General features: G+C 41.7%; 1 protein-coding gene across 4 annotated transcripts in view; it reads right to left on the bottom strand.

Annotated features, from left to right (window-relative positions):
* The window catches only part of TSPAN18 (tetraspanin 18), a 120,893-nt gene that overhangs the window by 46,720 nt on the left and 48,859 nt on the right, over positions 1 to 25,314 (bottom strand). For 3 of the 4 annotated variants that reach the window (XM_077180011.1, XM_077180012.1, XM_077180013.1), the window contains exon 2: positions 12,731 to 12,861. The exons of the other annotated variant lie outside the window; for it this stretch is intronic. The gene's annotated coding sequence lies outside the window, so the exon portion shown is untranslated. The remainder of the gene's footprint in view (positions 1 to 12,730; positions 12,862 to 25,314) is intronic. 4 annotated transcript variants of the gene reach the window in all.

The following is a 25,314-nucleotide window of genomic DNA, read 5'->3' as shown; positions in this document are numbered from 1 at the left end:
TTATGCAGAGATGCAAATTCCTTCATAAATAAGATTTTCTAAAGACCTAGGAAAAACGGCTCCACATTTCCTGACCTTCTACTGTTTGTCTTGAAACCCTTCAGGTTTTCAGACTTCTAACAGTTTTGTTTCTAATATTACTTCAAAGTTTGGTGCTATCCTCCTTCAGCGATGAAGATGAGTCAAACTTTCATGTCACTTTGCTCAGGTGTTCATCTCCCTGCCACACACACACTTCATTACACTGATTTGTTTTCACATATTAAAGCTGAATGTACATATTCATAGATCAGGTAGTACTCCTGTCATGAAAATTGACTGTACTTTGAGCAAGAAGACCCTGATCCATTATTTGACATCTTTCATGCTCTCTCAGTCTAAAGGTTAATTACCACTACTGACACAGTTCCTAAGTGCTGTTTGAAATAGCACAATGCTCTACAGATGTATACAGCAAAACTCATTGCAATATGAAATAGCCCAAATTTAAACTAGCTAACTTAAAAATTATTTTTGACTACTCTCAGCCAGTGAAGTTTATAGACATTTACCTATGTGCCGTACAACAGGGCATCCTCCTATCAATAAGCTTTCATGTGCTCAGCAAAGGAGACAGGAGGCTTTTGCCCTACAGTCATTATAGTCCCCTCTGAACACAAGAATAATGCATGACTTGGCCAGTCACTGTCACCAATGCAAAAATGCAAAGAGCATTTTCATGCTTAAGATGAAATAATTTATTTTTAAATATTCAGCAGTCAGGGCCTTCTTCGTATTATACTCACAGGGTCTCAAGTCACAGGCTGTGATTCCATGTTGCCAGGGAGGCTACTTGTCAGCATCTGTAGTGTGAGCAACAGCAGGAGGCTCAGAACGAGCATGTGAAATAAAGTGCACACGCCAGAGACAGCACAGTGGCTGCTTTGCTAAGTGGCACCGAGCGCTTCACCCTGCGGGAGCCCTCAGATCTCTGCACCGAGCAGCTGGGCTGCACTTTCCTCCTATCAATAATAATGATAAATAATAATAACAGCAGCAAAGTAAAAGGAAGCTCTGAGCTTACAGACTGCATCAGGTGGACTTCCCTGTGCTCCTGCTTCCCAGTGCAGAGGGATTACTTTGCCCACCTCTCCCCCCAGGACCTCTGCTTTCGCAGGGCTGGCTGGGGGGCTGAGATGTAGGACTGCCCTGTATCCAGGCAACAGGCAACTCTGAGGCTCTGCAAACCTCTGCAATGCACAACAGGAGAAGCTGGGACAGGTACCTCCCCAGACTTCATGGAGTGTGGGATAGAAGGAGCTTTTCCAGTTTCAAAGAATAAAGGCAGAGAGGAAAACAAGTTGCCAAACTACTTTCTGTCAATGAAAGCATGTTCCAAGGTCTCCCTGGGGCTGCCTGGTCTCCCTAGAGCTGCCTGCTTTCCCAGCACTGCTCACTGGGAAGATATAAAACTTACTGTGACCTTCTCCTTTATTTTTCAGTGCTCTGTATGTTCTCACCTAGGTACACCTCTTCCTACTGCAGGAATTTTCCTGATTTACTAGCCACCTTATTGGCAGCAGTCTCAATTCCTGAAGCCATGTTTTGACCCTACCAGTATCACGATTAATGGACATGGACCCACATTACCAGGCTTCAGAGATGGTTTGTGGGAGGAAAAGATCAGCTGAGAACAGATGATTCATCAATCCTTATATTCACAAGAAGTTCTTCACCAGTAAAGGGATAAACTTCTGGGCCAGAGAGATATGTGGGAGTATGTACACTGATGTATGTACATACACTGGAGTTTATGTATGTACACATTTATAAACTCCAGTGGCATTCAGATTTCATACACAGTGCCTTGGGCAGGTTTACTCATCATGCACTGTTCCACTCAGTCTCCAGCTTCAGCTGATGTTGACAGAGACTGGGACAGTCTGATGAAGAATTCATATTTGAGGAAAGACCAAAGAACACCGTGAGCTAAGAAAGTTATAGACAAACCTGGTCCCCAAGCATCTTCAATTCTCAGAAAATCTATAGGCCACTGATAAATATGCTCAGAGAGCTTCTGTAGTGTTCAGCTGCCTTTCAAACAATTCTTCAACCTGCCATATGGACATTATGTAATTGCAAAATATACAGAGAACAATGATCATGAATAAAAAAGGTATGACAAATTGCTGCTTGAAGATACTCTGATCCAAACCAGGATTAATTCAAAGAAACCTTGTGTCTAGGATGAAAAAGGGGTCACAATGGCCCTTTCCTACCTTACTTGATTCTGTGTCAGCATTTGAGGTTCTTAGCCATAAACATAATTTGTGACACAACAACACTATACAGCAAATGCAACAGGTAGCCTAACCTTCCTCATCATCACAGTACTAATACACTATCCAGTGAGGATTTTTACTTTCATTCACCATGACTAGAAACATTAAACAAACACTACCCCCAGAGCTGTATGAAAAGATAAAATCAGGAGCACTCTTCAGAGCTGGGAATTCTCATGACTCCTGCTGCAATCTCAGCTCCTTGCCCATAGCTTTCCTTCTCTCTTACCAACTTTTACAGCCTCACTGTCTTGGCAAATAGCTTATTTTCCTTCTAGCACTGACAGCTGTTATTGTAGGAGACAGCACAGTATAAAGTTACTCATTCAGGGAGGTAAAGAACTACCTCCCTTCAACTCCAGTTGAACTTTGGGGAAAAATAAGTACAGTCCTTCTTTTCTCCTTTGAGAGCAATGGCATGGAACATCAGAAAATAATGGCCGAAGTGCACTTTGTACAGATGTCCTCGAGGAGATTAACTCAGGGCAGGCAATTCCCATCCTTCGCAGTTCAGGGTGTGGCTTCCCAGCCAGCTACATCAATTTTACAGCAATTTGCTTAAGTCAGAAGGGTGAAGTGGGACTTGTGTACCAGGTAGGTGTCCTGGATTTCAATCTGAGTTTACCCACTGACAGAGGAAGGGCAAAGCTTTCTATCTTTTAAATCAGATAAGCTTTTCCCCACAAAGTCTTATGTACATAAAGACTATCTTGAATCACGTAAATCTTTTTTTACAGCTTTTCCCTTCCCAATATGTCCATTTTGCAACACTGCCTCAGCAAAAGCAAGAAGAGTTGCAGCAAATAATCTGGAGGTATGGTAAATGGAAGGACAGAAGGATAAATAAAGGGGTAGGACAGCGATATGGCACCACTGTAAAGCTGAAGCACAGGGGTCCTTTCTGAGACAAGATGTGCTCCAGATCAGAGGTGACAGCAAAGATCCAAGGGGACAACTTAATCTTTCGTTAAGAAACCACTGAGGTCTTCAGAGCACACTTCAGCAAAGCACTGCCACCACTGTCTTCTTGAGGACCTACAACTTGAAATACCCATTTAAGTGCTCTGGAGAAAATACTCCAGATGCTTTTACCCACTGCAAAACCAACTCTTCTGCCTGGTGCTGTTTTGTGCAAATCGATCCCTCATTCAGAAATTAAAAACAAAATGAGCAGCACTGAAAGACACATCAGAGGAGCTCTGATTGAGAAGAAGCCCAGAGTGATGCTGATTGATGACTCCCAGAATGCCTTTCCCTGAAGCAATAATGAAGTACGTGCCTGGGACGGAAGCCCTGAGCACTGCATGGAAACACTTGAACAGCTCGCCTGCACCCACAGACCTCCCTGCCTGAGGAGTGTATTTAAAACAGTTCTGCAAAGCACTACTGCCAGGGTCTCTTCTGAAAAAAACAAACATTCCCTTCCCTTCCCTTCCCTTCCCTTCCCTTCCCTTCCCTTCCCTTCCCTTCCCTTCCCTTCCCTTCCCTTCCCTTCCCTTCCCTTCCCTTCCCTTCCCTTCCCTTCCCTTCCCTTCCCTTCCCTTCCCTTCCCTTCCCTTCCCTTCTCCTCCCCTTTAAATCAAGCTCAAACCCCAAATCTGGGGGCACCTCTACTGTGTGTATAATGGTATCTGTCCAACATTCCTCAGTAACAGAACCACTTGGAATGGGGAGGGGAGAGCTGCTCATCCTGGGCAGGCACAGTACAAGGGATACAGGGAAGATAAATAATGCCCTTTGGAGGTTCCAAACAGAGCCTAGTGCTGCTGCTGAAGGCAGTTATTTTAATCCTCAGCTGCAAGTCACTGGGACACAATAAAAGAGAATTAGCAAAGAAAACATTTAATGACAACAATGAGAATTCATGCCTTATTCCTTGAATTGCAGCTGACAGTATTCAGTAATTCAGAGGTGGATGAGAAATTAGGAACAGGAAAACCTAGAGCAGTCTCCCTGCCACTAAGAGTGACAAAAGCAACTCATCAGCAGAAGGAAGAGTAATGCCTTAATCATCATTTTCCTGCCAGACAAGCCCCAAACTCTTTCAGAAATGGGGCACAAAAAAAATTTTATATCATAAAAAACCAACCAAATGAAAATTACTCTACATCAGTATACCCAGAAGGAACATAGCAAGATGATCAAAAGATTCTGTTTTTTGGATGACAAAAAGAGAAAAAAAAAATGGCCAAACCAGATGGGAAGAATTACTTCAGTTTGAACTGATAAAGATTTTTTTCTAAAACAAAAATAATACAAAGGTATTCCTTCAAATTAATTCCCCAAAGTTTTTTTGAATCTAAGATGAAATTTTATTTTTTACATTTTCTAACTTAAAAACCACCAACTACCCCAAAGAAAATACTACACAATGCCTCTTTTTATAAAATGTTTGGATCTAATTTTAATAGGAAAATGTAGGTTTCATTTTTCAATATTAAAAAGATTGGCTTCGGCATTTCTAAACAAAAAATATATTGCATTAAAAAATCTGGAAGTAAATATTTTAATGTTAACAAATACATATATATATATATATATATATATATATATATATGTAGCCCTACTATTGATTGAATCTATTTACTTAATTTTAACTTGATTTTATGAAGATGCATGGTCTCTGTGAAGATTCTTGGATATAAAAGTTTGTGCAATTTTTGTCTTTCATAAAAATTGTCTACTACAGAGATGTGATTCACACACTTGATATGCACAGCTGATTTTCTATTCACAGGAAAAGAACCTTCATAACACCAGACTTTTCATCAATTGTCATTACTACTAATCAATAGAAAAAAACACAGAGCAAAAGACCAAGATCCCAAGGAGCTCAGGCAGCACTTTGAGATTAGCTTTATACACCTAATATTCAGGACTACTGAGTACCCCTGGGGATTTATATTGCTAGTCCTAAACATCTGGATTTACATTTAGCTAATTTGCACTTTTCCAAATTAGTTCTTTCCAACTACATCTTGAAAAACCCCAAAAAACAAAAAACAGAAAACATTTCATCTCTGCTTTTTAGAAGTCACCATCACTTATCCGCGTTTCCTGAGATGATTTGTGGAATATACCCAACATTTTCCACTGTGTGGTCACACTAAGTCTCCAGGAGAATCAGAGCTTTGCTGTACTGATCTTCAGGTATTTTAAACAACCATAAATTGTGCTCATGTGAGTAGTCTGTACTTACAGTCTTTACTTTGAACACTGGCTTTTGGCAGAAGGGCCCAGAATAGCAGAATGCCAACTCCTGGTTCCAATCAGTTCAGAGAGACTTTGGCCTTCAGTGCTGCTACCAGATAGCATACAGAACTGGGAGATGGAAAGGGAAATGGAAAAGCAAAGGCAGTCCTGGCAAATAATTACACTTTCCAGTAACGTGATCCATACATGAATCCAACTCACAGGCCAATAATTGTGATAAACTTATAGCTCCATTCTGAGAGCTGAGTGCTTTAGTATGGGGGGAAAAAAGAACAAACTCTTTCCTTCTTGTTAACTGAATCCTTGTGGGAGAAATAAGTTAAGGTTGAGGATATTATTTTTAGCTTTCTTGGAATGTACTCTTGGATATACTTTGCAGCCAGAAATGTTATAAATGGTCCAGGTCAGTTTGAGGAGTCAGTGACAAATTCTGCCTTGCCAAACATGTTCTCTGTACTGCACTGGGTGTCCATCTTTCTCTCTCTAGCACCAGAAAGAGCTACCCAGACAGCAGCAATAATGCCCAAGCCTGAAAACCCTGCTGCAGAGCATGGGGAAACCAGTGGGTTGGATAGCCACAAACTCTAATATCCTGTCATTAACAGTCACCGGGGAAAAGTGCCAGAAACAGTTCAAGGTGGCAATTATACAAGGCCAGCTCACAGGAAAAGCTTCCTCCTACCCTCCTGGGCTCAGGGGCTGGCTCCTGCCACGCTGCAGGGCGGGACTAAGCCTGTTAATGCTCCCAGATCCTTTGAAATGTCAAGATTTGAAATGTCAAGACAGTGCTACAAGTCCATCTGAAAATTAGCACCTCGTTAGTGACTGGGCATTTGAAAATAAACCTTTTACAGATGATTAAAAAAGGAATTTTATGTTGCTTAAATACACTTTGAAATATATATTTGTACATGCTGCTGGAGGTGTTGTTCCACTCATACGTGTGCTCTATTCCATGTTTTTGGGACAGGAACAGCTGCAGACATGTTCAGCTCAAGACTTCCATGTGCTGGGCACTGGAAACTAAAATACAGGCAGAGCACTGCCTTTATAACCCCCTCCATCTCATCCAGCCACAAAATGCCTGCATGTCCTCTCCACCTCAGCTCTGCTGACCCTTGCTTCTGAGGAGAACAGCCCTGAATGTCCAGCACAAGCATGTCCAAGGCTGCTCCTATTTTTTTATCTGCCAACAGCTGTCAACAAATGTAATGTCTGCCAAGGATGCAACTCCCATCCATTAGAAGGTAACCGGAGCATGAATCATCTTACAAAGGACAAACCAGACATTAGATTATCATTATCTTTACTGTGCACAAGCCTGGCCAGCAGCTGACCTGTGTGTAGGCTCCTCTCTCAAAACAGCTCTCAAGATTTTGACTAAATAGATGCATCAATGCAAGCAAGAAAGAAACCTCAGCTTTAAAACAGGTCAGGGCACTTGAGAGTAATAATAACCTTTTTGATGCTCTGCAAGTTTAAAAATCAACTAGTTTTCAATTTATTGTCTTTTTAATGTAAGCTGAATAGAATTTTTTGATATGCAGTTTTACAAGGGAGGAAAGGGAATTTCTGGATTAGTTCTTTAATTTTTTTCTTCCCGTTCCTGTTTTGTCACAGAAAGGAAGAACAACAGGGAAAAATAGGAAGATAAACCTTCTAGAAGTAAAACATTTTCATCACCAGATTTCTATGAAGAGGAATGCAAAGTTCCACAAAGCTGGTTTCTACACAAAATAAAATACATTTCCTACAAGAAAAATCTTATCAGCTATTTTACCATCTTTATACAGATGAGGAAGGAAGGCAGAGAGGAATCAAGCTACTTCTCACTGTCAGTACGCAGTCTAGGCACAGAGCTAATAATTGAATGCAAAATTCCCCAAAACCACTTCACTACTTAGAGTGTAATACTATCCTTATTACTGATTTTAGTAGTTATCACCTTTCACTGATACCAGCTCTTACTCATAATCCCAAGAATAAAAGCTTCAAATACATGCACATATACCCCTCTTATGTATCTGTTTCCTGAGAAGTCTCTACAGTGAGAGAATAGTTCTAGCAGCTTTTAAACTAAGTCCCCAGCTTTACTCAATAATTTTCAAAATGCATAAATCAAAAGCGACTGTACTTTTGTAGGTCTCAAAATAAGCAATGCAAAGCCTTCACTGCCATTCTCAGGGACACCCTATCTCAGCCACTCCACCCAGACACGGCACAACAATGAAAGGCAGCTCCGCTTTCCTGTCCTGTCACATTGGGTACACCTCATTTTCCCTTGACAAAGCACTTTACCCATGATAGAGCTAGTCAAACAAGCTTTAAATTACTCTGTAGCATTCAGTGTTAAGTGACAGGAGCTGTTAGAGATATATTTCTAATGAAAATTTCTTTCCTCTTCCATCATGGTCGTTTCCAGGTTACACAAGCTCCCAAATTCATAGGGAAACAGCATAGCCCAAAGAAGTCCCCACATGCCCCACAGTGAGCATCAGAAGGATTAGCTCCAATTCCCTGGGACAATACCTCCCAAAAGGTCAGCCCACTGCTGGCAGAATCAGTTCTAGCAACATTTGAGTCCTCTAGAGCCATTAGAGACAGAAGCGGCAAACCCGTGCCACATTGTCAGCAGCCACTTACAGCCTGAGGAGCACCTCCTGCAGCAGAAGAGCTGAAACCTCCCTCTATCCCAGCTGAGATCACAAGCTCTGCTCCTCAGAGAAGATACTTGGGATGCATGGCTGACCTGGCACTCACCCTCAACGCTCCTCTCTCCCCGCTTAGCGCGCACAGCAAACGTCGGCCACGGCAGCTCCTGGGACAGTTACAGTGCAAGCAGGCTGCCACCAAAACACCTGGCCTGGGAGCTTGCAGGGAGCTTGGAACAACGGCTGGGCCAGGAGCATCCCATTTATCTGTGCAGAGCTAACTCAGATGTCCCATGCCAGCCATGTACATGTCAGAACCCATTTGCCGCCTCACTGGTAATTTGAGAACCGAGCACACGGGGCATCGCATCGTTCCACACCGCTCGCTGTGATAGCTCCTCTTGATACCACCCTGGACAGCATTTAGGAGGCACCAAATTGCCTTTCATAAAGAGAAAGCTATGTGAGCTCATTCCCCTGCTATACCAAGCTCAGAGCAAAGTAAAGCCCAGAAGGCTTCCCCAGCTTTATCTCTAGTATAAATACAATTTAGGATAGAGGAAGATTCTCTTGGAGACTAATTTTGTAGGTATTGGAGAGTAGCACAGCTTCTCCAAACAATTTAATTCACAGTCAAAAGAAAAATTAAAGAAAATTAGAACTTTCTCAGTATGATATCCAATTCTTTTGGTCAATGCAGCTTCCATTTACAGGCTTATATAAAAATTCTGAACCTTTAAAAAGTCCTTACTCCATTCTCACAAAATCTTTAAAAGTTGTCAAACTGTTCAACATTTTAATAAGGAAAAAAAAGTGTATATTGTCACTGCACACACTGATAATCCTCATAATAATATTGAACTATTAATATTCTGCCCAAAAATGTGTTTATAGGAACTACTTTCCCTTTTTCCACTTCTGTAATCACACCTCAGCAGAACACATATTGAGTATTGTGACATAATTGTGGTAAATGAACCTCAAAATTTGTTGCTTCTTCTTTCTAAGAAGGAGTTGGGTTTTTTCTACTTAAATTTTTAACAAGTTTGCAACATTATCAGTTGTTCAGCAGATTTTTATGGGGACAATCAGCAGAGCATCACAAGGAACGAGAAGTGATAGCAACAATAGAAAGCACAACTAAAAACTGCATCCCAAGAGGCTACAGGAGGATGCAAAAGGAAGAGTGCCCATGTCTTAGGCTCACATGCACAAGCATGCACTCATTCCTCTCCAAGAGTTATCTTTTTCCCAGCTCCCAAACCTCTGCTTTTCCCACTCCAGGCTCTGCCTCTGCTTTCTGGAGTCAGGGGATTCGGCCTTATTTCTGCTCATGTTGCTCCAGCTGTTCCTTTGTAGAAGTTGCTAAGTGGATGTGTTTGAAGTTCAGACTTTTTCAAAAAAGCAGGCAGCTTCTGTTCATCAACAAGTGACAGCTGCACCAGGAAAAAATCCCAAAATTCAGGAGTCCTATCCCTGAGCTGGTGCATGTTTAGACTGACCCGTGCTACCCACAGAACTTCACCCCTGAAATACTGCTGCTCACAGCCTGGCTTCCTGTGGCTCAAGCATTTCATCTGCCTGCTGGGATATCAGGCTGTGCTCATCCCCAGCAGTGGGATTGGCCTTCCAACAGAGAGCAAGCTGCAAACATGTATGAGTATGAAGGGAGATTGTGAATGAAAAGGGGTGCAGAGGGGTGCTCCCTGCCTCTGTCCCATGGCCTGAGCATCCTCTTAAGCAAGAAAAAGAAGGCAAGAAAACAAACATCATTATTACTGAGTTAAAAATGCAGGAAAATGCAACATCCTCTCCTCCTGTCATAGTAGCTGGACCTCATAATTTGCCGTTTTGCTGCTTTGCCTCATCACCTGAACTGAGGTAATAGAGACAAAGTAAGTCTTTTGCACAGCCCAAGATGCTATACCATGTATACCATGAGCTACCATGTGTACTTTCCTTTTGCCTAGAGCTTGCATCAAAACAGAACAACTTTCAGCAAGAGTGGAAGAAAAAGTAACTGTAAGAAATTGATTTTTAGAAAGAATGTAACATTATGCCATTTTCCTTATGTGGCCACTGGTATCCCATGTGGAGGCACAAACAATAGCCAGCTTGGCAGGGGGTGGAGTAAGAAGAAAATTTAGGGGAAAAAATTTTATATATATATATATATATTCCCTGCTGGCCCTCACCCTCCATTTCCTCTTGAATTTCTTTGTGACTGCACTGAAAGGGGTCAATAGCTCCCAGCTTGAGAAATGCAGTTTTGAAAGGACTATCACCAGCATCTGTATTTAAAGCATGCCTTTTACTTCACGGCCCCCCAGCTAATGCAAAGCTTTTAAAAGGTGAGCACAAGATAAACTTTCAGGGTAAAGAAAAAGCGAAGTGGAGAGAAGGAACAGTGCCTATCTGCCTTGGGCTTACTGACACTTTCACTGGAGTAAAGCTTGCCTGGCAAAGCAGGGACAGGGAACATAAGCTGCAGATGATCCAGAGTGCTACGGATCATTACCCCCGGCTTTAGTCTCCACCTCCCCATGCTTTAAAGCACATTACGAAACCACGTGAAGCAGCCAAGCCCCAAACTGGAAAAGAGTTTCAAGTAATTAAAAACAATGGGAAAATTAGAGCAGGACTCATTGAGCATATCAAAGCTTTAAAATCTTCAGTGTTTAAGAATTTTGTACCTGACAAAAACAGGCAATTTAGTCAGATTTTAAAAAATGTAATTAACTGATCTTGATAATGAAAGATTGCAACAGTGGCTAAGTGGCTAAGATTACATTTAGGCTTTCTGTTTGAAGAAATACTCCAGAAAAGCTATGGCATGTTAGAGCCAGGATTTATTGAGAGGGAGGAGGAACACGACTGTAACTTTCTCCTTTAAGTGCCAGAGGACAGAGCCCATGTGGAAGGCTGGCACATGCCTCCAGTTTTTCAGGACCCCCAGGCTCCATTTCACATTGAAGCCTCATTCAAACATCCAATGGCAATTATATTGCAGTTGCTTTTTCTATTGTTGTTGTTTTTAATTAAAAAATTAGAGTCCTGCTCTAATTTTTTTTGTTTTTAAATCGCTTTGGAAGTGGATGAATCCACACAAGGAATTTGTACAGCTCAGCTGTTGCTGTAGTCTCCAGGTGTAACTCAGTCATCTGCATTCCAGCATTCATCTGTCTTAGAAACTCTGTTCTCCCTAATAAAACTTTTCCAAATATGAGGAAAAAAACCCAGGTGAAATGTCACAGAAAGATGCTCTACTTTGTATTAACTAAATACAACCAGCTATGGTTTTCCATCTCAAATTCATTTAACTGTATCTGATTATTTAACTGGAGCCTTTCAGTAAACATTAGAAGAAGCCCACACCATTCATCTAAGACAAGCCTGAAATTCACAGATGGAAAGGTGCAGTAGTACCTCCAGCAGCACCACACACAGCAAAAAGGAATTTCATCCTACCAAATTGTCTGGGAGAAAAGCCAAAGAGACCAGAGAATGCTCCAGAAGCACAGAAGTAAATTGCTTCTTCGAGTCTCTAGCACTGGCAGCATATGACTTTGCATTTCACTTTAGCTCCCAATCATGTTATCTTTCTCACAGGCATTCAAATACATTAGTCTGTCCCTTATCAGATCCTGAGTTACGATTGTAGAAAAGCTCCTAAGTCTGAGAAATGTAGTTCAGAGACGTTTATGGGGCTGTAATGAGTACTGACAGATAAGCCACACTCATGCAAACACACTTGCAACCGATGTCTGGTTTAACACAATACAGCCCTAAGCCTTCAAAATACAGCCTAGGAAACAGAATCCCCCCATCACCTACTACTAATTGCGTCTGCAGCGGTCAGGGGTTGAAAGAGAAGTAAGCAGATTAATTCTATTAGTCTGTGCAATAGTATCCCAAGGGGACAAGGGAAAATCCCATCATTTAAATCAGGGCTGGTAGACGCTGCTGGGAACGATGTTACATACTAGTAGGGGATTAAGAGTTTGGACTAAAGGGCCTAATTTTTTCTAGATCTGGTTTCCATGAGTCATAGCAATTAGAACTGCAAGACTTTTGTGTTTGTTTTTTTCCACTTACGGATGACCTGATACATCTTTCCGAGTTGAAAACAACATTATTAAATTAATTTCTTTCTAAACCCCTTCTCCACGACATACATTCCTTTATTCCTTTTTCTTAAAAAGTTTTCTGTTTAAATTAAGGTATTTTCAATACAAAATTATTTTAGAATACAAAATATAAGTATTACTTTATTAATACCTCATATGTCAAATTTTTCTTTTTTCAGCACATTCCTCCCACGCTTTTAACCTATATTTATCTCAACCATATGGGCCGTCTTGATCCTCTGAAAGTACATTTTTGCTGAGAAACGTTCCCCATGCTGTAAATACATTGCAAGCTTTCATCCCTGCAGACGTGGCAGGCAGTGGTGACAAAGCCCTTCTTGAGCCAAATGAATGGAAAAAGTAATTTGCTCAATCCAGTGCAAGTGAGCCTGAGCACTGGAAGCACTCTCTGCCTTACCTGTGTGCTGCTTTGAGGGGACAGACTTTCAGGGAAATACTTGTTCTCCTCAAGAAGTCAGGCTGTACTGAATACGCATCTGTCAGGACCCTTGCTTCAGGTCTCTAACGCTGTGATCGAGGCTGGTCAACCTGTCAGAAACAGCAAGGAAAATACATAAGACACATACTGGACCTGAGGAGAAGACTGCCACCTTGTTTTACTTCCTCCTGCTTGGGAAAGACCAACTCTTTCTTGTACACCTGAAGGAAATGAGGGGAAGCATCTCCCAGTGACCATGAAGACCCTGTCAAGGTCAGGACTAAAAGCAAAATCTTCTTCCTTACTTTCCAGTTCATAAGGCTGACCAGAAAAGGGCTTTGACTGGAAGGCAATAGGAGGATGGGACTATTTCTAGCAGAATAAGGAGGAAGCAACACAGTTGCTCTGCATCTTCCCCTCTTACTCCTCTGCACAGCAGAGGAGTATCATGCCCAGGAAGAGGTGCTGCGAGTCCCCAAAAGGCAAGTTCCAGAACAGAGGATGGAGTGGTGTGTGATAAAACACTGGTAGTTAAGTGTTTAACACACACACCCCCTTTCTGTATTGTAGGCAACAAAGGTGCACACATCTGTTCATCTACTGGATAGATGCTAAAGTACCACTTATTCTGAATGGAGGGAGCCAGAAATGATTGAGGATCAAAAAAAAAGGTGATGGAGTTAGGAGGCAGGTAAGGGTGGGAGGAAGACACCAACAGATACTCAAGGGGTGAAAGCAATAAGGCAAGCAAAAGAAGGTAAATCAGAGCCTGCAGAATGGCATGAAAGGTCAGTGGGAGAGGAGAAGGGATCGTGCCAGATTGCATCTGTTTTCTACTTGCAGAAATCAGCCAGACACGGGGCACAGAGGTGGGGCCATCACTTTAACTGAGCAATCCTTCCATAGCAGCTCCTCTCTGGAGAACAGCAGCGAGTCTGGATCTCATTCTCCCTGACAGCTCCAGTTCAGATATGAAGATGGCGCCATGTAAATCCATTTCATGATATTAATTCTCTCCTCTCTAGTCTACTTGTTGATTTGCTTTCTTTTGAAGCCCAAATCCTCTGCCCTGCCTAGCCTCTCCAGATCTCGGGGCCAACACCAACTGTCCATGTGAAACATCAGGTACCATCTCTGACCCCTCTGCATCACACAACACTTAGCACCTCCTTCAGGATCGATATGAAAAGCTGGGAGAGAGGGTCTTGTCACAGCAACTCCTCCCTGAGACAGGGCTGCAGCAGGACATGTCAAGCTCCCTGTCTCTGTCATGCTGTCTGAAGATGACAGCCATACTGAGCTGAACTGCCACTTGTCAATCCAGGGATTACAAAGCCACCTACAAGCCAGCTGGAAAGTGCTAATGTCACACCAGACCACATGAAAGGAAATTCCTCCCCCACACAGGGTATCAGCCCTCTGTCAGCAGCTCCCTGCTCCCCAGCACCAAGGTGTTATTTCACACTTGCCCAGGATGAGAGAGAGGCTTTAGTGGGAACACAGGGGCATTGGTGAGGAGTGCTCTGCACCCTGGACATTCAGCTTACATGCAATAGAGGGGCAGCATGGTCTAGTGAGCAGAGCAAGGGCCCACCAAATGGTACTTGGGTAGATGTTCTCCATGCCTGTGTCCCAGTGGACTCTTTCAGCACTTTCAGGGTGGTTCATCCTCCCATGGGTGTTTGTTTACAAGACTCTTCTCTGCTCTGTACAACCTGGCATTTCAAATATACACATACCAGCCACATCCTGGTTTCTTTGAAGGGGAAGGGCAAATATTTGAGAGGTGCAAATGCTTGTATGCAGAAAATGCACATCCATACACTTCTGCACAGGACAAAGTGCCTGCTGCCTAACAAAATCATATCCTGTTACACACAGTCCTAGTCCTTTCAGACATAAGGTATTGAATATTAATTCCTGACCTTTGAAGATAGTGAGGGGAAAAGTTTATTCAAGTTTGTAAAGTGGTCTGAAACCGCAACATGGAAAGTGGCCCAGGCAGACATACCAAGAGTCATCAAAATTTTGATTCAATGGCATCTTTAGTAGCAATTTTCCCTTTCCATTATGGAAGAACAGGCCTATCTATATAAGCAAGCCCCATTCATCCCCTATTACTATTCCAGATGATGCACCACTGTGATCAGAAGCAGAGGGTTATAATATATTTAGGGTCACTAGTAATGTATTTTGTCTTTTGTCACTAATAATGTATGTGTGCTTGCTCAGATGAGAGATTTCAATCATCTCTATTCAAGGGACATTAAGAAACACAAGATATATCAGGTCATATAAATCCTCCTTTCCAGTGGAGGATCATGCCTCTCCTATCCCCTCTGCTTTGTTTAATCCACTTGAAAGTGTCTTGGGAAGCAGAAATATTCTCCTTTCTCTCAGCAGACTCCAAAAAAGTCTGATAGAGAGCTGTCTTAAACACTTGTTTCATGCATAAAGAGTCTGTCTGGTTTGTTGTTTTTTTTTTTTAAATGTGATTCCTTAGTATCTCACCAGAGTAAAAGCAGTAGCATGAGAGAAATGTGAATTAAGGAAATAAAAAGCAGGCTTGTTCTCCAAGGTTGATGTGGAGGGACAGAGATGGACAGCAGCACTAGAGCATCCAACACTCCTCTAGCCTGCAGGTGAATTTTAAATAGAGGAGTAGGCCCAGTGGTCTATGGATCATCTGGGCTCAATACATTTTTAATATGAAAACAAAAATAAACAAAAGCTCAATGTGGAATTTCTCCCGGTTGTTGCCCCGGTCTCACATTCTCCCTCATCAGCACTGGCTGCTATCAGAGACAAGACCCTGGATTAGACATGACCTGACCTGGACTAGCAGCTCACGGGTGCTGCTCCCACAGCACTGCACGGAGCCCCACACCCCTGAGGCTTTAGACTCTGTGGCTCCTGAGTTTGATTTAAGGGGCACAACTGACTCTACTGGAATTTAGTTTCCAAAAAAAATTTTCTTTTAAATCCAACCCTTGTCACAGCTTTCGCCCCACCTCAATGTTTCTATGCTTGGGGCCCCAGTGGTGGTATATTTTGCAAATGACATTTTTTTCTTCCTTGTATGCTTGTACAGCCACGCACATGGTTGTATAAAGCCACTTAATCAAGCATAAGCAACAAGAGTTTGTACTACACACTGACACAGACATCAGGAGGAACACAAAGCATTCCCATTTAACATTTTATGCATCAGAAATAACACCAAAACAAATGTAAAGCAAGCCAATTCCTCATTACTTAACACAACACAAATCTTTGTGCATTAAATACAAGTGAAAGGGAGCTGTGGAGTTGGCATTAGCTTGACAGATGTTGAGATGAGCTGCACCAGAACTGAGTATCTCAGCCTGAAGCAGTGCATGTTAAAAAGGCGTCTGCTTATTGTTTGATATGTGTATTTATTTACATAGACAGCTTGCTGACATGCTGAAGGGTTGGGTACGGTGGTGTAGGCTGGCATTTTAAACTCTCAGCAGGCATTCAGCAAGTGGTCTGTTATCCTTTGGTCATGTCACTAGCTTCCATTTTATTGCTGAGTGGTAGCAAAAGAGGGGAGCAGGGAAGGAACCAGGATCCACTGTGCAGACTTAACTCCCCTCCAGGAGCTTGCCCTTAGCATACAAGGCAGCATTTCCAAGCTCAGCCTCCACAAGCATGTTGCCCCCTAGGGCTCACCCTCCAGTTTCTGGAGCCTCTGTGCCTTTGACACAGACATGGGAAGGGTCTCTGAAAAGCAAGTCAAGTGCAGCTCCTTGTTGCATAAAGAGATTTTTCTTAACGAGAAAGAAAATTAATTAAGTGGATAAAATCCCACAGGTTGGAACAACAGCTGAGGAATTATCTTTCTATCAGGTTGGTAATGAGGACTAAAAAACCTCACACAAACATTAACAGCTTCATATGCGCTCATTGGCATTTCAGATCAGATGTGAGATTTGGCATTCCCAGGAGCACCAGATGCAACTCCAGTTACAGACCAGACTATGGGCAAAATGCATTTTGCCCTGCTGAAAACAGTCTTGTGACAATGTCTGAAAATTAAAGGTACATATCTACTTACACAATAATTTTTTCCCACAGAAATTATGCCCAGGGAGACTGTAGGTCACAACATCCAATGACTCAGGTTAATCTGACTCACCTCTGAAACCTGAGTTTAGGTATGTCAAGTGTGTGAGAGAGTTCTTCAACATCCTGTGGGGAACAGCCAGCACACGTCTGGGTGCACATCAAATGACATGATCAGACACTGGCCAAATCCACCACATCTACCCACAGCACTGCACTGAGCCCCTCACCCAGGAGTTTCCCCACCGACACTGCTGCCTGCTCAACTGTTAACACTCACAATTACTACTTAATGCTAACAAAATAATACAGATTTTTCTCCATACCCTGAAATGGAAAAACTACCCAATCTGGGATCAATTACAAGAATGGCAACCATATTCATGGTAACCACTGCAATTGGGGATCCTACCACCAAGAAGCCATGTGGCCTACTGTGCACCATGCTGAACTGTGGCAAACTATTCAAAGCTACATTTCAGAAATACTTCAACTTCCCTGGCAACTAAGGCGAAGGAATTTGTCCCCTCCCCCCAAAAGAGAAAGGGGAAAAAAAAAGTGAACTACTGGCCATCTTTCCCAAACATGCCTTTGCACATCTTCCTGCCCCTTTGTTACTGTTCATATCACAAGAGGTGATAATCCCTTGGTCCCACAGAACCAAGCTTCTTACTGTGTACAGCATAAAAGAGCTCCCTGCCCAAAAAGCTAGCTGACTAAACAAATAAAAAGCAGGGAAAAAAATTCTGTTTCCCCTGTTACAGATGGGAAGCAGAAATCCAGAGAGACATTGGAAGTAAAGACCTGGCAAGAAGCCAGTGAATGAACTGGAAAGAAAACAACTTCAGTCTTGAAGCTTATTCCTTCAGTGTGGAGATCACTGTTTCTTCCTTTCCTGTTCTCCTGTTTTTCACTCAAATTTGTTCCTTTTACAGCTTGTAAAGTTCACCCTTAAGAGCAAAGTTGATGGCTACTGATGCTTCTCATTTTCACGGCGAGGAGATTTAGGGATTCTGATGTAAATAAGCACAAGGAATTCGTAGCTGGCACCCAAAGAGGTCAAATCCCCCCCACCCCCCAATCCCCTTAAATGAACAAGTGCTGGCAGGTGCAGTTTTGTGAAGTTTTTTAATATACCTAATCATGGGGCTTTCAACTTAGCAACTCAGAACCACTCTAGTGCAGGTACTTCCAAGGTAGATGTTTCATATATTACCCATGTGTTACCAGTCAATACACATGATAACCCCACCAGATGAAAAAAATATTTTGAAATTGCATGGAAATGAAAGACATCTCTTTCAAGGGTTTCACTAATTAGCCAGACTTACCAAAGGCTAAGGATAATGGAGTATTTCCCCACTATGTCTGCCTCTCATTAATTCAAATGCCCTCTGTGCCCTAAACCTATTGGAAGAAGAAACCAACTGCACTTCTGAGCAATAGGATTAAATTACCTGCCCCAAGGAAGCAGGTTGCCTAACAGAAGCATTTGCAATATTAATAGCTACTTCAAATAATTTTAAATCATCATTTAACAACCATCAGTACTTCCTCAGTTTTTCTTGAGTTTGAAATATCTGTAGTGCATAAACAATTGTCAATCTAACTGTTTTTCAAGTCTTTTTTCTTGTTTGACTCAGAAATGATGCTTTCTGTCAGCCTGAATTGTTAATTTAGGTTTGCTATTGCAGCTCTCTCCTCTTTCCTTCAATAAAGGGCTGGCTGAACCCTGGGATACTGCAGCACAGCACTTGGGTTTTCACACTCAAGCTGTCACTCTATTAGCTCTACAATCTGGCAGTTTTCTCTCCTACCTTTTAAAGGCTCTCATCTATCTCTTGTAGCTTTTTCCTCAGATTCACCTGGGAAGGAACACTGAAATTTTTGGGCAGGATGTTCCCAGAATTACAGGAGCATCTAAGGGGAGAAAAAACCCCAGATATCCAAGGCAGCACACACTGTATGTGCAGCAAGGGTGTATGTCTATTACAGCAATTCAAACATCTGCTGGTAATGAGGTTAGTTTGGAAAGGCTTTGATTCCTGCCTAGGGAATTTAGTGTAGTTTGCTTGCTCCATGAGAATGCCATGGGCTTCCTCATGCAGTGTTAGATTCAAATATACTTTCATGTATTACAGAGTTTTATGTATAATACATGTGTGTGTGATTCTGGTCCTTCAAAAGATTACCCAGTGAAAAAGCTAAAACAGAATAGAGCACTTCATGGAGTTGTATAGCCTTCAACTCTCCTTTGGAATGTGTCATTAGTTCTGCATAACTGATATCTCTGTTTTATCTTCTTCAGATCCCCTTTCTTTAAACAAACTCCAGATTCCCCCACTCCCAAAAAAAATGTCTCTTAAGTCCCGATTGTTTTTCTTGAAACACAATAATTTTAAAGGGCTTAGCACGAGTATTTCAAGAGGAAAAAGTACACAAAACCCAATAATCAAGTGATAAAGGCCAAAGAGAAAGCCACAGTCAGTTATGGAAAAGGACATGCAATGTTGTTCCATTATCCTCTTGAAATGAAGAGTTAAATCTTGCAAAATTCCATTCCAGTGCCTGCTACTCCCCCTAAATCCTCCTGACCACAGCAACAAAGCCATTCTATAGCACATCTTGACATTTTCATCATGTTCCCAACATCTAGCTCATGCTTCAAAGGTTTTGGTCCTTCAAAGTAATGAAACTGGTGATGAGCACATGAAATCAAATTGCCAAGTGCGAAGAGAAAAGAAAGTTGATTTTCCAAGACATGGAGAAAACCACCCTGTCCCCTCAAATCCTTCTCTATATTCCTCACTGAGCAGGTCAGGTCTCCTTGCCCACAAGTTACATCATTTCTGCATCACCTCAGTGTCCAAACTTGTGCTGTCCTTAACTGCTTCTTCCTGGAGTCTGGGGTAGCTCTGGCTGTGCACAGGTACAAGCAAGCCACAATAAAGTTTTAATTCTTGCAAATTACTGAGCTTTACTTCTGAATAAAGGCTATCATTTAAGAGTATAGTGTGAATACACCACCATAAGTCAAATTAGAACAACTTGAAAAATTACCAGTGAATAAACTTCCTTGGAACATGCAAGCCAGCAAAGCCACACACCACACATGGAAGTACAGTTTAACTGGCTAGGATGGAAATCATGCTGTCATTGAACAATAGGGCTGTCCATGGCAGAAAACTGAGTGAAGGCAGAACTGAGCCCTACAGAAATAGCTACTAGATTTTCAAGTACTAAGAATCAGATGCCAAAATGTAAATATTATTAACAACTTAAATCTTAAAGGCCTCAGAAGGGTTTGCTCTGTCTGCATAACAGAGAGGTACCTATAAATGACAGAAATTCCTTCCTGTAACTGGAAGGAATGAAGAACATACAGAATCAACCAAACAAAGAGTTGTGCAAGATAAAGAACTCTAAGTTAACACCAGGCAAAGATATCCATCCATTCTATTCCTCTTCCAGAAAACAAACAATAAAAAGTTGTCATAAGAGCTGTGTTTTTCTTTTTCCCTTCTACTCTCTGTACATTTAAAAATATCAAAAAACCAAAACCAAACCAACAAACAAAAAAAAACTCAAAAAAAAAAACCAACAAAAAAAGCCTCACAAAAAAACCACAACAAAAACAACAAAAAAACACCAAAACCCAAAACAAATACAACAATCTTTCTGACCAGCAATCTTTCATGAAAGAACAAATCTGACAGAATTTTTTCCTGGAATTTAGTGTTAAAAATGGTCAAAACTTCAAAACTTTTCAATGGTCCAAAAGAAACATGACTATCAGTAAGTGTATTAGCAACTCCAGCACATGTTAGAAACATAGGGATGAGGTAATTGTTTCTTTAGCTGAGGCTCAATTGTTTGAGCACCTTACAGCCATTTTGTGTTGCATGGCATTCAGAGAATCACAGCACATGAGAATGGACTGACTAGGGAGAAGGCAGATTTTAATTTCTTGCTGGTATTTTCTGGTGATGGTGCTTTTAAGGACTCATACCAGCTTTCATTACAAGGGCATTTTCCCTATTTGCAAATGTTTTTCATCACCAACTTTCCCCCCAACCCATCCCCACTGTTTTTCTCTTGTGTCCTCTCATTCAGCTGTTTAAAGAGCTAGTAATCAAAAACAGTGTAGCATAATGGAAGTTGCAAGTGTGGAGTTGCTCGTGCAGTTTAGATCAAGGACAATTGTTATTATATGGCACAATACTCTGAAGATTCTGCAACAATGCTGGATGAATCCCAAAGAATCTCCCAGAACTGGAGAAATGGGATGCCACCCCTCTGAAAGCTGCAGAAATCAAGCTCTTTGGTTCACTGTCACAGTGTGTTAGCAAAGAAACATCTTTCTCTAGCTTTCCCAATTATTAATACACTTATTAAAATGTGAGACAATGTTTTCTGTTCTAAAAACACTCTATTGTCAGTGAATACCCTTTTGGATGACTCAGGCAATTAGAGAAGGAGCAATTCTGAGCCTTGAGTACAAGAGAAGAAGGGATGCCAAGAGAAACTACAGTTCCATTGAGGGCAAAACAATCTGTCTGCAATAGGACCATAGACATATCCCAAGCAGATGTATAGAGGCTAGCTTCACAAAGTTTTAGAAGTGGTCAGTGGTTTGGGGATGCATTAGTACAAATGTCTGAGTCTGGGTGCTCAAGCCTCCTGAGGCAAGAAATACTTAACTGTTTCTGAAAAACCTGGCCCTCTGGAAGTGTTTCAAATGAAACCAAAAGAATCTGTCCCACTCTCAAAACTTTAGATGTCACTGACATAAATGGTGGGACTTCTGCCTTGCTCATTAGCCACAATTTTAGTAGTACTCCCAAAATGCTGCACATGCTGATATGCCTGTCTTTCCAAGCCTGGTCATGTAATAGTCTGTAGAAGCCAAAATGCAACTTTTTACCAGCCTGAACAATAAAGAGGGGTTCTGACTCTCACGTTTCCTCCAGACAAGTGGGACCCAACGCTATTCCTTCCAACCAAGACTCTGCATTCTGTTTTTCTATTACAGAGTTCCTTGCAAATGTATGTCTTGAAAATAAACATGGCCTTATCTTTTGCCTGACTTTCCCCTGTGTTTTTTTCTATAATTTCAGCTTCAATTTTTTTCAGCACTTCAATAAAGGGCACATCTGCAATTCAGTGTTTTGCACTAGCCTAAAAACAGTGAAACTGAGAGGGAAAAAGAAAAGACCAACACAACTTGTAAAACAGTTTGGCAAAGGCAGTGTGAACTAATATAAGCCTATTGGCCTTATAATTGGCAAAAAGAGTTTTTACTAGTACTTAGCTTTTAACTGCAGCATTCCACAAGAATCTAGAGGAGGAAACATCCCAACTAATTAGGTAGGCATTGCCATCAGGAAAACATGACAAGGAAACAACTGCACAAAAACTCTCCCCTGCATTATTTGTCTTGGTCTCTTGGGCCACACAAGCACATAAAAAGGCTTCCAGATGAGCTGTAGCATAGCTCCTAAGACAGCTGCTCTGGACAGACAGCTGTATTTCATTTTGGGTGGAGTTAGGTGTTTAAAGGCCCTCAGAAAGCAGCTCTTGGCTGCAAGATGCCAAAGGGAGCTCCTGCAAGGGGAAACTTTTGTTCCCTTTGACTCACCAGGGGAAAACTGCTACTTATAATAGATGATTACTTAAGTCAGCTCTAATGTCTAGCTACCAGCTGGCAAGGCACTGCAGTCTGCACAGAGCTCAAGCTAGGACCATGGAGGAGCTTTCTATCAGAAAAATGTTTTTTGAAGCATGGAAAGTGAGCACAGCAACTGGGAGAAAGGACAAAGCCTTGGTCGGCTGTGAAACCTTGCTCTTTCACACCGATGGATGGTGCAATCAAGATTCACAGCCTTTGAAAGCTTTCTCAACACTTGTACAGCTCCAGCCCATCCGGGCAAATTACCAGACAGCTCCTCCAAGGCACAAGCATGTCAGTCTCAAGACAGTAAGGAGAGGTGTAGCATGCATATCCCTCACCTAAGTACACCTCAGAGGGAGCTTGCCAGAGTTTTTACATGCTGCTAGAGCATTCAGAACACTCTATCTCCTAGCTACAGCAGAAACCAGCTGCACTTAAATTAAAGGCAGGTGGGAAAGAAAGCTAAGGTTCAGGCACCAGCTGCCATCCCAGGTAAAAGCAGTCAGAGCCATGCTACGGCACAAGTGTCTACAGCTAAAGACTTCTTTCCCTCTTGGGTCTCACCTCAGGAGCAAGACAGGTGGAGGAACTATTTGGATCACTTTGGGCTTTGCTTTCTCAGTGTCTCCTCTGAACAGCTGCCACAGCGTCCTGCTGGAACCCAGGGCAGCTGAGTCAGGGATCTCCTTTGACTGTCCTGTCTCCACAGCTCACTCTCACTGCAGTGGACTCCTGTACCAGGGGTTAACTGGAAATGAAGAAGGTCAAACAAAATAATCAAAAAAAGTGTCAGCTCTGCCAAATGAGCTGGCAACCAGTAAGACAAGGAAGCCCTCACTAAAAGCAATAACAAGATGCAGGAACTACTCTCAGGGCCCAGATGATGCTCCACAGGGCCCTTCTCCACTGCAACCAGAAATTCCAAGCCTGACAAGAAGCTTTCCAAGGCAGACATTAAACATTCATTTGTAATAAACACCCTCCTGACCCCCAGGGACCAGTGAGAGGTGTAGGAACACACAGCAAACAGAATCCAGAGAGGCCAGATGCCTTGCACTGTGGTTATTTTAATATGTGAAGAAAAATAATAGTAGTGTTTTCAAAATGGTTTGTGGACCATACTAAGAAACAGCAATGATATTTTTTATTTTGGACACCTTAGTTCTTCGAGGGCAGTCTTCTCTTATCTCTGAACAGCAGAAGGGCATGTTTCTCAATGTTATTTTAGAAATGTGTACAAGAATTTCAAACATGCTCTCTGCTTTCCAGTGCAATCCTTGGACTGAAATATCTCCACATTTGCAATCATTTTATCTCTACAGAGCAAGGGGCAGTTGGGGACAGCAGGGGTAAAAGGGATCTGTGGGACCACAAACCAAAGACTGGGACCCATAAGAGCAACTGGCTATTGCTCATTTAACGGCTCTGGCTGGTCCAGTTAGTGTTGGATTTTTTTTTTGTCTATTGATTTTATGGTATTGTGCTTTTAAACAGAACTGTGGAGTTCTAGCAACATATAACAGGAAAAGTCTTGAAAAATCAGATGGAAGGGCACATATAGGGCACTCTGCACCCATCACTGAGGGTGGAGGTCACTATATGCAGTTTCCATAGAGAATGTTTATAACTCAATAATTTATATGTATAAATTTTGCAGAAAATTACTTAATTTCACATATGCCAAAAATAAATATCTAAATGATTAATATTTTGAGATCATAGCAGGAAGAGGGGCAAAGAAGTGAAATTAATAAAAATGCAGCTGAGTGCATAGCTGGAGCTTTACAGCAAATTTGTTCATTTATGGAAATGTCCACTGTGCATTAGCATTTCCATAAATACTCTGTAAATAAGATTAAAAAGGATTGTTTCAGTTTCTGATGATAATCAAGTGCTAAAGAATGGCTGCAGAATAAGAATTTTGTAATTCAATGCAAATATTCGTGCAAGAAGCTAGATCCTATGAATTATACGCATTTAGTCAGGGAGCAGAAATACTATTGTGTGACCTATGTGTCAAAATACGAACTGAATTGTGCAGCTGGAAGCTGAACACTTGAATACCAGCCGCTGAATACTAAAAAGGAATTGCCTGTAAACAATCAGCAAACCAAGAAGCAATCTATGAATAATTTCAAATAAGTTGTGCAGTTGAAAAGTCAGTAAGTTATTTGTAGACAGTTTGTCAATAGAAGAACTCACATAAAAATTCATTTTAAAAATTCTAGAAATTATCGTGTAGATATCAAAAGAGCATCTATGATTCATCATGAAAAGACATAAGTAATTATACCAGGGGTTGAAAAGGCATTTTCTTTCTGTTATTATATTCTATAACCAAGGAGGTACATTAGAATAGTACCTTTAGTTATACTTCTGCTGATCCCCAAGGCATAAGCCATTAGTGTGTGATGCAGACACGATGATGAAACTTGATGGCTGAGTAATCTGATTCGCTCCCACCAAATTTGAGCAAAATCTGACGTCAATGAATCTGTACTTGAATGTACTAATGTCATTATTCAATTTCATTCCTGCAGGTGACCATACCAGATAACAATTTCATTCTCTTGATTTGGAGAAGAGCAGTGACCTGCGATTCAATACTCAGCACAGCCCTCTTTATTCCTTTAAAAATTTAAAGCACCTAATTTGCCACCATTGTGCCATTGGGAAAAAAAAAGACCACAAGCCCTCCTAGTGAAGTATTTTCCAAGAGCTAAGAGCTGCAGAACAGGGATCTCAAGCTGTACATGACAGCTATAAAAAGAGGATTGGTGACCTTCCTGCACTGTTAAATCAATTA

Source organism: Agelaius phoeniceus, chromosome 6 (genome assembly GCF_051311805.1).
Source record: "Agelaius phoeniceus isolate bAgePho1 chromosome 6, bAgePho1.hap1, whole genome shotgun sequence".
NCBI classification, from domain to species: Eukaryota; Metazoa; Chordata; class Aves; order Passeriformes; family Icteridae; genus Agelaius; species Agelaius phoeniceus.
Note: the sequence above shows the minus strand (reverse complement) of the source record. Positions and strands in the feature narration are given on the sequence as shown.